Source organism: Salmo salar, chromosome 20 (genome assembly GCF_965601325.2).
Source record: "Salmo salar chromosome 20, fSalSal1, whole genome shotgun sequence".
Lineage (NCBI taxonomy): Eukaryota > Metazoa > Chordata > Actinopteri > Salmoniformes > Salmonidae > Salmo > Salmo salar.
In genome coordinates, this window is record NC_138310.1 from 83256268 (window position 1) to 83271111 (window position 14844).

The 14844-nt window shown below is 40.8% G+C and overlaps 1 non-coding gene across 1 annotated transcript; it reads left to right on the forward strand.

The window, feature by feature from the left end:
• The first annotated feature begins 13493 nt into the window (after positions 1 to 13493).
• On the forward strand, positions 13494 to 13567 carry trnae-uuc (transfer RNA glutamic acid (anticodon UUC)). Its single transcript has one exon. It is a non-coding gene; the product is annotated as a tRNA-Glu (tRNA).
• The last annotated feature ends 1277 nt before the right edge of the window (positions 13568 to 14844 follow it).

Sequence of the window (14844 nt, forward strand, 5' to 3'; positions counted from 1 at the left end):
ACACATTTCAAGCGATCACAGGTGCTTATTCGAAATATGCTCTGATTCGTTAATGACCTGCAGAGGGTGGTCGAAGAGAGAGAATTTAAAGGGCGGAAAGAGCGAGATACAAAATTGACACAAAACTTCTGAAGTAGTGGAGAAATGCAGGGTTTATAAGCCTAACATCCTGATTCAACTCCTGTTTTTAATTTGCCAGTAACCTATGTGTTTTTCTTTATCCCCACAAGCCTTTGGTTTGTTACTTGTCCTTGCAGGTCATGATACACTATGGAAATGTATCTTTGGAAAGTAATATCCTTTTAATCAAGCTTAGACGAAACATACTAAATTTAAATCTGGAACACTGAAATGACTATGATATGTTAAGTTTGGTATGGTTACAGAAGACAGAAGGTTACTTAAGGCAAAAACAAAAGTAGGGAGGTTGGTCGGGGGGGATGGGTTGACATATAACGTGAATGTCAAGGCTGCATGTTCGAATCGCATCACGGATAACTTTAGCATTTTAGCATTTCAGCTACTTACTACTTTTTTACATAGCTGCTTTTCAACTCCTTAGCATGTTAGCTCACCCTTCCCCTAACCCTAACATTAACCCTAACCTTAACCCCTAACCACTAGCCTAGCTAACGTTAGCCACATGAGCCACCAAGCTAATGTTAGCCACAACAAATTGGAATTTGTAACATATTATACGTTTTGCAAATTCGTAACATATAGTATGAATATAGTATGAATTGCCATATGTAATACAGAGGGGCAAAAAAGTATTTAGTCAGTCACCAATTGTGCAAGTTCTCCCACTTAAAAAGATGAGAGAGGCCTGTAATTTTCATCATAGGCACACTTCAACTATGACAGACAAAATGAGAAAAAAAATCCAGAAAATCACATTGTAGGATTTTTAATGAATTTATTTGCAAATTATGGTGGAAAATAAGTATTTGGTCAATAACAAAAGTTTATCTCAATACTTTGTTATATACCCTTTGTTGGCAAGGACACAGGTCAAATGTTTTCTGTAAGTCTTCACAAGGTTTTCACACACTGTTGCTGGTATTTTGGCCCATTCCTCCATGCAGATCTCCTCTAGAGCAGTGATGTTTTGGGGCTGTCGCTGGGCAACACGGACTTTCAACTCCCTCCAAAGATTTTCTATGGGGTTGAGATCTGGAGACTGGCTAGGCCCCTCCAGGACCTTGAAATGCTTCTTACGAAGCCCCTCCTTTGTTGCCCGGGCGGTGTGTTTGGGATCATTGTCATGCTGAAAGACCCAGCCACGTTTCATCTTCAATGCCCTTGCTGATGGAAGGAGGTTTTCACTCAAAATCTCACGATACATGGCCCCATTCATTCTTTCCTTTACACGGATCAGTCATCCTGGTCCCTTTGCAGAAAAACAGCCCCAAAGCATGATGGTTCCACCCCCATGCTTCACAGTAGGTATGGTGTTCTTTGGATGTAACTCAGCATTCTTTGTCCTCCAAACACGACGAGTTGAGTTTTTACCAAAAAGTTCTATTTTGGTTTCATCTGACCATATGACATTCTCCCAATCCTCTTCTGGATCGTCCAAATGCTCTCTAGCAAACTTCAGACGGGCCTGGACATGTACTGGCTTAAGCAGGGGGACACATCTGGCACTGCAGGATTTGAGTCCCTGGCGGCGTAGTGTGTTACTGATGGTAGGCTTTGTTACTTTGGTCCCAGCTCTCTGCAGGTCATTCACTAGGTCCCCCCGTGTGGTTCTGGGATTTTTGCTCACTGTTCTTGTGATCATTTTGACCCCACGGGGTGAGATCTTGCGTGGAGCCCCAGATTGAGGGAGATTATCAGTGGTCTTGTATATCTTCCATTTCCTAATAATTGCTCCCACAGTTGATTTCTTCAAACCAAGCTGCTTACCTATTGCAGATTCAATCTTCCCAGCCTGGTGCAGGTCTACAATTTTGTTTCTGGTGTCCTTTGACAGCTCTTTGGTCTTGGCCACAGTGGAGTTTGGAGTGTGACTGTTTGAGGTTGTGGACAGGTGTCTTTTATATTGATAACAAGTTCAAACAGGTGCCATTAATACAGGTAATGAGTGGAGGACAGAGGAGCCTATTAAAGAAGACGTTACAGGTCTGTGAGAGCCAGAAATCTTGCTTGTTTGTAGGTGACCAAATACTTATTTTCCACCATAATTTGCAAATAAATTAATTAAAAATCCTACAATGTGATTTTTCTGGATTTCTTTTCTCATTTTGTCTGTCATAGTTGACGTGTACCTATGATGAAAATTACAGGCCTCTCTCATCTTTTTAAGTGGGAGAACTTGCACAATTGGTGGCTGACTAAATACTTTTTTGCCCCACTGTATATGTACAAATTGCAATTCGTAACACGTCAAACAAATTGTAATTGGTTACAGATACGGAATGGATGATGGACCCACAAATGAATACATACCATATCAAACATAACATTTCTTACTGATTGGAGTGTCCTGGATTTACATTTACCATGTTACGTCTACCGCTGAGTCCAGGTTGTTCTGAACGGCCAACTCTCTGCTCTGAAAGTGTCATGTTGTTTCAGAAGGTCAGAGTCCTTGACCTGTTACTAAGAGTTCCAAGACAGAAAAAGAACAGTCCTGCAGTGGTTCTAGAACACTCACCCAGTTAAGCGCCCAGAGAAACTGGCTCAGGATGCAGAATGTCCTCCATCCCTCCAAACTAGCATTACTCAAATCTAGGCTCTTGGAGGTTGCAGTGTGTGTGCTAGTTTTTTGTCTTTGTCTGGTATTCAGTTGATCGAACAGTTTCATTGATTGACCAGAGTCCACTCACTGTCCTCCCTGGCCCGTATCCCTGACTGATTAAAAACAAGTCAGACACTCTGTGGCATGGAGGACATGCGTTCCAGACATCACACTACTGTTCTCAATAGACTACTTTAACAGTGTGGGTTGTAGTCAGAGTAATTGAACTTGTTTCAAACAGTTTGAAGAGAGAAGAGGAGTGTGACTGTTGGACATATTCCAAACACCCACTCAATGAGAGACAACGGGAAAATACATTTGTTTCATGATTTCAATATGAAAGGGACTGGTCACCAGAGTGACTCACTGCAGACAATAAAAAATTTTTTATTTTTAACTCTGTGAAACGCTGCTACTGTTTACGCAGGTCGTATTATTCCAACTCCAATGGTTTAGAACCTCTAGACCAGCGTTTCCCAAACTTGGTCCTCGGGATCCCAAGCAGTGCACGTTTTGGTTATTACTCTAACACTACACAGCTGATTCAAATGATCAAAGCTTGATGATTAGTTGATTATTTGAATCCAAAACGTGCAGCACTTGTGGTCCCAAGGACCGAGTTTGGGAAACCCTGCCCTAGACTAATCCATTTCCTTCCTTTGTGTTCTGTTTGATGTGTTTGTCATCAAGATCACTCTAAACAGAGTTCTGGTGTCAGAGGTTAGTACAGAAGCATATCCATCTCCATCCCAGCCTGTAGTAATGTGTGTTTTGCGTGTGTGATTGTGCATGTATGTATGTGTGTGTGTTTACCTGTCATGTCTTTCAGAGTTAATGCTTTATATTGGTTGACTGAGATGCTTGTCTTGGACCTGCAGTGCCTTGCTGAGCTGTTTCTATTGGGTTATCCATGCAGACACAAGCCTGGTGTTTTACCATTACAGACTGTCCTTTTTATGATGCTGGAAGACACGATTTAGGAGGAAATCTGTGGAGAGGTGGCAAAAAAGCGATGTATTCCTCTCCTCAGCAGTCCAGCCGGATAGACTAGTGTCCGATTTGTATTCCTCAGAAATACCTCTGAGAGAGGAGAGTTATGGACAGACAAACATGTTCACTGTTTCCTTTTGTTGATATCTCTTCCTCCCTCCATCTCTCCATCTCTCCATATACCCATTTCTCTCTACCTCTCTACCCCTCTAAACCTTGCATTCTCTCTATCTCTCTCTCTCTACCTCAACTTCCCTCTCTATCTCTCTCACTCTCCCTCTCTATCTCACCGTATCTCTCTCAATTTAAATTCAATTTAAGGGTCATTATTGGCATGGGAAATATATGTTTATATTGCCAAACCAAGTGAAATAGATAATCAACAAAAGTGACAAACTATAAAAATGAACAGTAAACATTACTCATAGAAAAGTTAGAAAAAATTTCAAATGTCACATTATATCATATTATTATATGCAGTTTTTTAAACAATGAGCAAATAGTTAAGGTACAAAAGGGAAAATAAATAAACATAAATACGGGGTTCTATTTACAATGGTGTTTGTTCTTCACTGGTTGTCCATTTCTTGGTCTCAAATTTCGCTGCAGTGATGGCACCCAGTAGATATAGGAGATTATCAAAATTAGATTTGTTTTCAAATTCTTTGTGGATCTGTGTAATCTGAGGGAAGTATGAGTATCGAATATGAAAAAGATGGCGATGGAGAGAGATAACAGCAAGAGAACAACGGAAGAGGGAGAGAGATAACAGCAAGAGAACAACGGAAGAGGGAGAGAGATAACAGCAATAGAACAACAGAAGAGGGAGAGACGCAACAGCAAGATAACAATGGAAGAGGGAGAGAGGCAACAGCAAGAGAACAACAGAAGAGGGAGAGAGATAACAGCAAGAGAACAACGGAAGAGGGAGAGAGATAACAGCAAGAGAACAACGGAAGAGGGAGAGAGATAACAGCAAGAGAACAACGGAAGAGGGAGAGAGATAACAGAAAGGTGTGGAGAGAAACTACTCAAAAAAAGAGATGCCTCGGTGTTATGACCAAAGGTCTAATGGTGGCCCATAAAGTCCCCCCATCAGTTTACATTTTTCAAGGAAGACTGTTGTGGTCTGCGATTGAGGTCAGACGACAAATGTGTTGAGCTGGAAAATGATCTATCTGCTAACCGCACACACACACTGGCACGCACAAATGGGTGCACACACACACACACACACACACACACACACACACACACACACACACACACACACACAGACACAGAGAGACACACACACACGCAGACACACACACACACAGACAGACACACAGGGACCACACACACACACACACACACACACACACACACACACACACACACACACACACACACACACACACACACACACACACACACACACACACACACTTGTCCAGGCATTGGTCTAATAGACAATAAGTGTGTTTCTGCAGTTTAAAAACAGGAATCAACCTGGCCCAAGTATGCCATAGGGAGTCTTAGGAAGACAGAAACGCACGTACATCTAATAAGGTGAATCACAGCTTTCAGTGTCTGGCTGTTGGCTGGGACGCAGATAAATATCCCTGAGAGGCATGGCAATGACTACATTATCATTTTCACCAATTTTCTGAGTATTCAGGATGTCTTTTTTTGTTAGAAGGAATCAATTTCAAACGTTCTAACGGTTAGAATTTAAACTGTCTTCATTTGGACTGAGGATGGATTATTACTACGGTACTTGATATTATGTAATGATGTCCTAACATTACATTATAAGCTTATAAAGTTAAATGTCTTTCCATCTAGCATTCTCTGCCCTCTCTATTCTACTTCTCCCATTCCTGTCATTCTTCTCCCTTTCTCTCTCTTCAGCATCCTGGTCTCAGCGATATATTCATATCTGCTCTGCTGCCAAACAGGCCTCACAAATGCTTATATAATGTCTGGCTAATTATCCATAATTAAGAAGACCTGGTCGACTGAGGTACACCAGTGTTTATGTTGTGTCATCTCTCTCCTCCTTCTTCATCCCCCTATCTCTCTCTCTCTGTCTCTCTCTCTCTCTTCTATCACAGTCTCTCAGTCTCTCTCTCTCTCCTCTATCATAGTCTCTCTCTCCTATCACTCTCTCTTTCTCTCTCTCTCTTTTATCACAGTCTCTCTCTCCTATCACTCTCTCTTTCTTTTATCACAGTCTCTCTCTCTTCTACCACAGTCTCCACCTCTCTCCTATCACACTCTCTCTCTTCTACCAGTCTCTCTCTCTCTCTCTCCTATCAGTCTCTCTCTTTCTCCTATCAGTCTCTCTCTCTCTCTCTCTCTCTCTCTCTCACTATCTCTCTCTCTCACTATCACAGTCCCCTCTCTCTCTCTTCTATCACAGTCTCCTCTCTCTCTCTTTCTCTTCTATCAGTCTCCTCTCGCTTTCTCTCTCTCTCTCTCTCTCTCTCTCTCCCTCGGTCTCTCTCTCTCTCACTATCTCTCTCTCTCACTATCACTGTCCCCTCTCTCTCTCTCTCTTCTATCACAGTCTCCTCTCTCTCTCTTTCTCTTCAATCACAGTCTCCTCTCTCTCTCTCCTATCTCAGTATTTCTTCCATCCTTCTTCCTGTGCATCTATTTATCCCTTTATCTGCCTTCTCAACACTGTTTGTGAGACAGGACCCAGTCATCTGTTTGCTACAGCATGGTCTGTTTATATTGTGGCCATTACTAACAGGTCAATTAATTTGATCGATAAGCTAGAGGAGTCACTCCCTCTGGTGATACTGAGTGTGAGTACATGTGTGTGTGTGTGAGAGAGAGAGAGAGAGAGAGAGAGAGAGAGAGAGAGAGAGAGAGAGAGAGAGAGAGGAGAGAGAGAGAGAGAGAGAGAGAGAGAGAGAGAGAGAGAGAGAGAGAGAGAGAGAGAGAGATGCAGAGAGAGAGAGAGGCAGAATGTGTGCTCACATTTGTTTGCTTGCATTGTTGTATCCCTAGCTGTTTATGTTTCGGTGTGCATCTACTGTATGCATGTAGATTACCTTATGTGTTTGCCTGTGTTCTTGTCTGTGTGTGTGTGTGTGTGTGTGTGTGTGTGTGTGTGTGTGTGTGTGTGTGTGTGTGTGTGTGTGTGTGTGCGAGCGTGTGGACGTGTTTAACTATTCTTGTGGGGAATAGTGAACAATCAAAAATGTAAACCAACTGGGGACATTTTGCTAGTCCCCACGAGGTCAAATGCAATTTCTAGGGGGTTTATGGTTAAGGTTAGAATTAGTGTTTGGGTTAGAATTAGGTTAAAGGTTAGAGTTAGGAACTAGGGTTTGTTTTATGGTTAGAGTTAGAATTAAGAGGGTTTCTGTTTATGCTGGTATCAAACCTTGGGGTGCACTGGCCTATTTCAACTTTCTACCCTGTTACTATATTGTACATCAGACCAGTCTGGAGAAGGTGAGAGAACATGAAAGTCCGAGAGCTCTGAGGGGTCACCCATGACAGTTCAACAACAAGAGGAACACAATTATTGATAAAGTGCTGAGGTTAAAAAAAAAGGGTAATTTTAAATCAAATTTTAAGTGATAAAATCATACTGAAACATTCAAACTGGATCAATTAAATGAATAGACAAATAATTTAATAAATAAGTAAGTACATCATTGGAAATCCCACCAAGGGATGACAGGATTAAGTGCTACAAAGATAAGTTATGTGTTAAAGTGTTTGAAATAATAAAATTAAATGTCAAATATAAAAAAGACAAAACCAGACTGAACAAATAAATACATCATTTTTTATTGACCTTACTCCTCGTGTTGGTGGCTCCTCCAGCTCGCTTAATTAGGCCCTCACTAACTCCCACTGTCAATGCTTTATAATACTTTTTTCCATTCATACCAAGGGGAGCCAAGGTCTTAAGTTTTGCTATCCACCTGGATTCAGCTGCTCTACTCTGGCCTATGGTCCAGGAGGCTGTCAGCTCTGGACTGGTGATGCGGAGGGAGGTTGTAGGGTGGTTTTGAGAGGGTTTTACCAGGTGTGTTTGTAATATGTTATTTCTTTTCAATTGTGTAGAGGTGTTGTTTGAGGCATGTCAAGACTGTGTGGCTGGTTTCTCCTATATAAATCTTGTGACATAATGGGCATGTTATGGCATAGACAATGTTGGTGCTCTGAATGGTCATGAGTTGTGGGTTAGGACTGGAGGTTTGTGCATGTGGATTTTGAATGTGTGGGACTTGTCTATAGTACTGTTGTTCAATAGGTGGTTTGGGAGTGGGTTTATTGGAAAATGTTGCATAGACTATGAGATCGCTTAGGTTGGGGTTTCTGCAGAAAGCTGATATAGGTCTAAATTCCAGGAGTGGGGAAATGTATGTTGTGTTTGGGTGAAAGTGGCTTTGAGTCTGGAATGAAGGAGTCTGTTTATGTCTGAGAAGGTGCCGATGAGGGGTATAATCTGGGGTTCTGAGAAAGGTCTGAGGGTGGAGGACAGGAATAGGATGAGGGGGATATGGATTTGGACCCAGAATCAGGAAACTGTTTAAGAATAGGTGTGGGCTGTTCACCCAGGCCAGGAGTCAGGTAAGGAGTCAGTTCTGCAGATAAAGGTTAGGGTTAGGGTTAGGGGGATCAATCATTCTGTTCTGGGTAAGGCCTGTCAGTGTGTTAGGGTTAGGGGGATCAATCATTCTGTTCTGGGTAAGGCCTGTCAGTGTGTTAGGGTTAGGGGGATCAATCATTCTGTTCTGGGTAAGGCCTGTCAGTGTGTTAGGGTTAGGGGGATCAATCATTCTGTTCTGGGTAAGGCCTGTCAGTGTGTTAGGGTTAGGGGGATCAATCATTCTGTTCTGGGTAAGGCCTGTCAGTGTGTTAGGGTTAGGGGGATCAATCATTCTGTTCTGGGTAAGGCCTGTCAGTGTGTTAGGGTTAGGGGGATCAATCATTCTGTTCTGGGTAAGGCCTGTCAGTGTGTTAGGGTTAGGGGGATCAATCATTCTGTTCTGGGTAAGGCCTGTCAGTGTGTTAGGGTTAGGGGATCAATCATTCTGTTCTGGGTAAGGCCTGTCAGTGTGTTAGGGTTAGGGGGATCAATCATTCTGTTCTGGGTAAGGCCTGTCAGTGTGTTAGGGTTAGGGGATCAATCATTCTGTTCTGGGTAAGGCCTGTCAGTGTGTTAGGGTTAGGGGATCAATCATTCTGTTCTGGGTAAGGCCTGTCAGTGTGTTAGGGTTAGGGGATCAATCATTCTGTTCTGGGTAAGGCCTATCAGTGTGTTAGGGTTAGGGGATCAATCATTCTGTTCTGGGTAAGGCCTGTCAGTGTGTTAGGGTTAGGGGATCAATCATTCTGTTCTGGGTAAGGCCTGTCAGTGTGTTTTCCTTCATGTACCTCAATGACCACATTGAGTATCCTCTCTTCCCCAATGCACTAAAGAGGATCTGTGTGGCTGAATGAAAGTCTTTCTGTTGTGTTCATAGTCTATGGAATCAAATTAGTTGTTATTTGACAATGCCAGTGAATGTATGTTTTCGGTGAGAACTAGACTTTTGGAGTAGGGCGTGTTTGTCTGTGTCCTTGAAATAACATTTTTGTTTGTAAAGAGACTATGTGTGTGTCAGTATCTGGAAAAAAAATGTCTTGTGTCCAAGAAGTTGATTGTATGTGGGTGGATGACATGTTTAAGTGTAATGGTTGGATGATGATTATTGAGTATTTCAATGAATGTTGTGAAATGTACCAAATCACACCCCGAAGATCTCATCCAGGTATCGTCTATAAAACATGGGACGCAATGGGCATTTAGCCAAGGCTGTCAACTCCCAGTCTGCCATATAAATATTAGCATAGGCCAGTGAGAACTTTTTACCCATCGCAGTCCAATGAATCTATAGGAAGTGTTTGTTATTATATGTGAAATCATTGTTTCTTAAGCCAAGTTCTAGAAGCTGTAGGAGGTGTGAGTCTGGTCTATGTGGATCTGGATATCTCCTGAGTGCCGATTCCACTGCGGCCTGACAAGATATCTATGTTGGTGTAGAGACAATCAATATATATATATTGAATAGGTATGCATGTGCTGGGACTGGAAGGGTGTGAAGTGTGTCTATGAAATGATATGTGTCCTTAATAAGGGAGCCAGGGTGCCATTGTGAGATGGGATTCAAATAAAATAAAATAAAATTGTTTTTGTCACATGCGCCGAATACAACAGGTATAGTAGACCTTACAGTGAAATGCTTACTTACAAGCCTTTAACCAGCAATGCAGTTTTAAGAAAAAGAAGTGTTGAGTAAAAAATAGATAATAAAAAAATTAAAGTAAAAATAATTAAAGAGTAGCAGTAAAATAACAATAGCTAGGCTTTATACAGGGGTACCGGTACCGAGTCAATGTGTGGGGGCACCTGTTAGTCGAGGTAATTGAGGTAATATGTACATATGTACATATTAGGAGAAAGTAGTCAATGAATTCAGCTGCTGGCGAGGACATACTCCCACAGTCTGACACAATAGGTCTTCCTTTCGGGACCTCAAAAGGGACTGTCCAGGTATCTGGTGCTTGATGGATTTTAGGGAGGAGATCGAAGAGTCTATTTCTGGGTAAGTCTGATCTGTCTAGATATTTCCTTTTGTCTATGTGTCTATGTATTTCTTTCTATAGAGGTCTGATATTATCTGTCAGATTAAAATTTTTTGTCTGGATCTGTGTCAAAGCAGGGATAGGAGTGTAGTGTTGTGTGTTAGAGAGTTGGCGGTGGGCGGTGGGCTTCAAAGAGGTACTGTTGGTTGTCTATAATAATTATCTTTGAGCCTTTGTCTGCTGGTTTTATGGCTATATGTTTGTGTTTTCTTAATTTAGCTATTGCTTGTCTTTCTTTTAGTGTGATGTTCTGTTGTCAGGTTATGATGGAGGTATGGAATTCTCTGATGATTTGTGTGTTGGCTTCTTAATGAGTTTCCTAATGGGTGCTGATATTGTCTATAAGTTGGGTTCCCATCTGTATGTGAATGGTAGGGTTCGGTAGTCAGATGTATAATCAAAGTGGTCCAATAGTTTGAGTTCTATGGCACCTGTGCATGTCCCTCTCTCTGGGATAAACAGTGTTGGTCATCATGTTAGTTTAATAAAATATTAGACTGTGAGTTATGTTAATGTTTTTTCTCCATTTGATGATAAATCTGTTGGACTGTAGTTTACTATTGCATAATGATGAATATATGATGCATGTATTTTTGATTATATTATGACTATGAATATGAAATGTGTGTGTGGTTCTGTTGCAGGCATACCATTTATGACTTCACTTAAATGTAAAAAATTATAAATAGAGCTATGCACGTCGCATATAATTAGGTGAACAATAATGTGTGTGTGCGTGTGTGCGTGCGTGTGTGGTGTTATCTATTTAATTGTCCCATGTCACAACATAGTACCTTGAAGCAGCAGCCTGTCCTTGAATAGCTTGGTAAAGTGCATAGTAAATATAGCATAGCAAACTGCATAGTAAAGTAAATATAGCGTAGCAAACTGCATTGTAAAGTAAATATAGCATAGCTAACTGCATAGTAAAGTAAATATAGCATAGCAAACTGCATAGTAAAGTAAATATAGCATAGCAAACTGCATATTAAAGTAAATATAGCATAGCAAACTGCATATTAAAGTAAATATAGCATAGCAAACTGCATAGTAAAGTAAATATAGCATAGCAAACTGCATAATAAAGTAAATATAGCATAGCAAACTGCATAGTAAAGTAAATTTAGCATAGCAAACTGCATATTAAAGTAAATATAGCATAGCAAACTGCATATTAAAGTAAATTTAGCATCGCAAACTGCATATTAAAGTAAATATAGCATAGCAAACTGCATAGTAAAGTAAATATAGCATAGCCTATTGACCAGGTTAGCAGTTAGCTTGCGTAGCTTCTCGCAGTAAAGTCACCTTCCCTCTAACAGTCACACCCTGGGTTAGGTACTTGTGTGTTAGCAGGTTGTTTTTAATAAACATGGTAGAGTCCTGCATCCTTCATAAACAGCGGTAATCAGTAAACAGGTTAATGTTGTCTTACTGTGTTTTAATCAAACACATACAGCTGGAACACATGACTAAGCACATGTCACATGTTTACTGCCAACTACACAGAAACATGATCATAACAAAAACCATTAGTCCCTGCTACTCAGTACAGGACGAATACACCACTTCATAACTGACTCTAATCACCTACATTATATGAGATATGTGTGTGTGTGTGTGTTAGTATGTTTTTGTGTTTGTGTGTATATATGAACTGTATTAAATGATCTCCTGTAAAACACACAATTTAATTAAGGTTACACAGCAGAACAGCAAGTCTGACAGAGTGAGAGATAGAGAGAGCGAGACAAAAACAAACAAACATACCAAAACAAAGACAAAGTCTTCTCATGCTTTGTTGATTTCAACAAATCTTTTGACTCAATTTGGCATGAGGGTCTGCTCCACAAATTCATGGAAAGCGGTGTTGGGGGAAAAACATACAATATTAAAAAATCCATGTACACAAACAACATGTGTGCGGTTAAAATTGGCAAAAAACATACACATTTCTTTCCACAGGGCCGTGTGGTGAGACAGGGATGCAGCTTAAGCACTTCCCTCTTCAACATATATATCAATGAACTGACGAGGGCACTAGAACAGTCTGCAGCACCCAGCCTCCCCCTACTAAAATCTGAAGTCAAATGTCTACCGTTTGCTGATGATCTGGTGATTCTGTCACCAACCAAGGAGGGCCTACAGCAGCACCTAGATCTTCTGCACAGGTTCTGTCAGACCTGGGCCCAAACAGTAAATCTCAGTAAGACAAAAATAATGGTGTTCCAAAAAAGGTCCAGTTGCCAGGACCAGAATTACAAATTCCATCTAGACACCGTTACCCTGGAGCACACAAAAAACTATACATACCTCTGCCTAAACATCAGCACCACAGGTAACTTCCACAGAGCTGTGAACGAGCTGAGAGACAAGGCAAGAAGGGCCTTCTATGCCATCAAAAGGAACATAAGATTAGGATCTGGCTAAAAATACTTAAATCAGTTATAGAACCCATTGCCCTTTATGGATATGAGGTCTGGTGTCCGCTCACCAACCAAGAATTCACAAAATGGGACTAACACCAAATTAAGACTCTGCATGCAGACTTCTGAGAAAAGAAAACTTTGTGTACAACGTAAAACACCAAATAACACATGCAGAGCAGAATTAGGCTGATACCCGCTAATTATCAAAATCCAGAAAAGAGCCGTTAAATTCTACAACCACCTAAAAGGAAGCAATTCCCAAACCTTCCATAACAAAGCCATAACCTACAGAGAGATGAACCTGGAGAAGAGTCCCCAAAGCAAGCTGGTCCTGGGGCTCAGTTCACAAACACAAACATACCCCATAGAGCCACAGGAAAGCAACACAATTAGACTCAACTAAATCATGAGAAAACAAAAAGATAATTACTTGACACATGGGAAATAATTAACTTAAAAACAGAGCAAACCAGAATGATATTTGGCCCTAAACAGAGAGTACAAAGTGACAGAATGCCTGACCACTGTGACTGACCCACATTTAAGGAAAGCTTTGACTATGTGCAGACTCAGTGAGCATAGCCTTGCTATTGAGAGAGGCTGCCTTTTAGCCGCCTTTTGGAACTTTGTATTGTTTATTTCACTTTTGTTTCCTATCTACTTCACTTGCTTTAGAAATGTTAACATTGCCCGTCCCATGTGGCTCAGTTGGAAGAGCATGGTGTTTTCAACGCCAAGGTTGTGGGTTAGATTCCCACAGGGGACCAGTACGGGAAAAAAAAGATGTATAAAATGTATGCATTCACTACTATAAGTCGCTCTGGATAAGAGCATCTGCTAAATGACAAAAAAATGTAAAATGTAACATATGTTTTCCAGGCCAATTAAACACTTACAATGAAATTTCAATTGAATATTGAGAGAGAGAGAGAGAGAGAGAGAGAGAGAGAGAGAGAGAGAGAGGTCAGAGATGTGTGGACTTCGCATGTGGTAAAGTATAAAGTAACTATTCCTCACTCTTATTTTCTTCTCTCTGCAGTTCGTCCTCACCCCCGAGTCAGGCCAGTGTGATATGTGACTGCTCAGCATGTTTGTGTCTCCGTGTGTGTGTGTGTGTGTGTGTGTGTGTGTGTGTGTGTGTGTGTGTGTGTGTGTGTGTTAGTGTGCGTACGTGTGTGTTATTAATTTGCGTTAGGTAGTGCATTTATACATTTATCATTCAGTTCACAGACATTATCGTTGAGTTCACAGACATTATCCTCTTACATCTAGACGTTCCGCTAGCGGAACACCTGCTCCATTATCCAATGATGGGCGTGGCGCGAAATACAAACTCCTCTAAAATACAAAAACTTCCATTTTTCAAACATATGACTATTTCACAGCATTTTAAAGATAAGACTCTCCTTTATCTAACCACACTGTCCGATTTCAAAAAGGCTTTACAACGAAAGCAAAACATTAGATTATGTCAGCAGAGTACCAAGCCAGAAATAATCAGGCACCCATTTTTCAAGCTAGCATATAATGTCACAAAAACCTAGAAGACAGCTAAATGCAACACTAACCTTTGATGATCTTCATCAGATGACAACCCTAGGACATTATGTTATACAATACATGCATGTTTTGTTCAATCAAGTTCATATTTATATCAAAAACCAGCTTTTTACATTAGCATGTGACGTTCAGAACTAGCATACCCCCCGCAAACTTCCGGGGAATTCGCTAACATTTTACTAAATTACTCACGATAAACGTTCACAAAAAGCATAACAATTATTTTAAGAATTATAGATACAGACCTCCTCTATGCACTCGATATGTCCGATTTTAAAATAGCTTTTTGGTGAAAGCACATTTTGCAATATTCTAAGTACATAGCCCAGGCATCACGGGCTAGCTATTTAGACACCCGGCAAGTTTAGCACTCACCATAATCAGATTTACTATTATAAAAGTTTGATTACCTTTTGTTGTCTTCGTCAGAATGCACTCCCAGGACTGCTACTTCAATAACAAATGTTGGTTTGGTCCAAAATA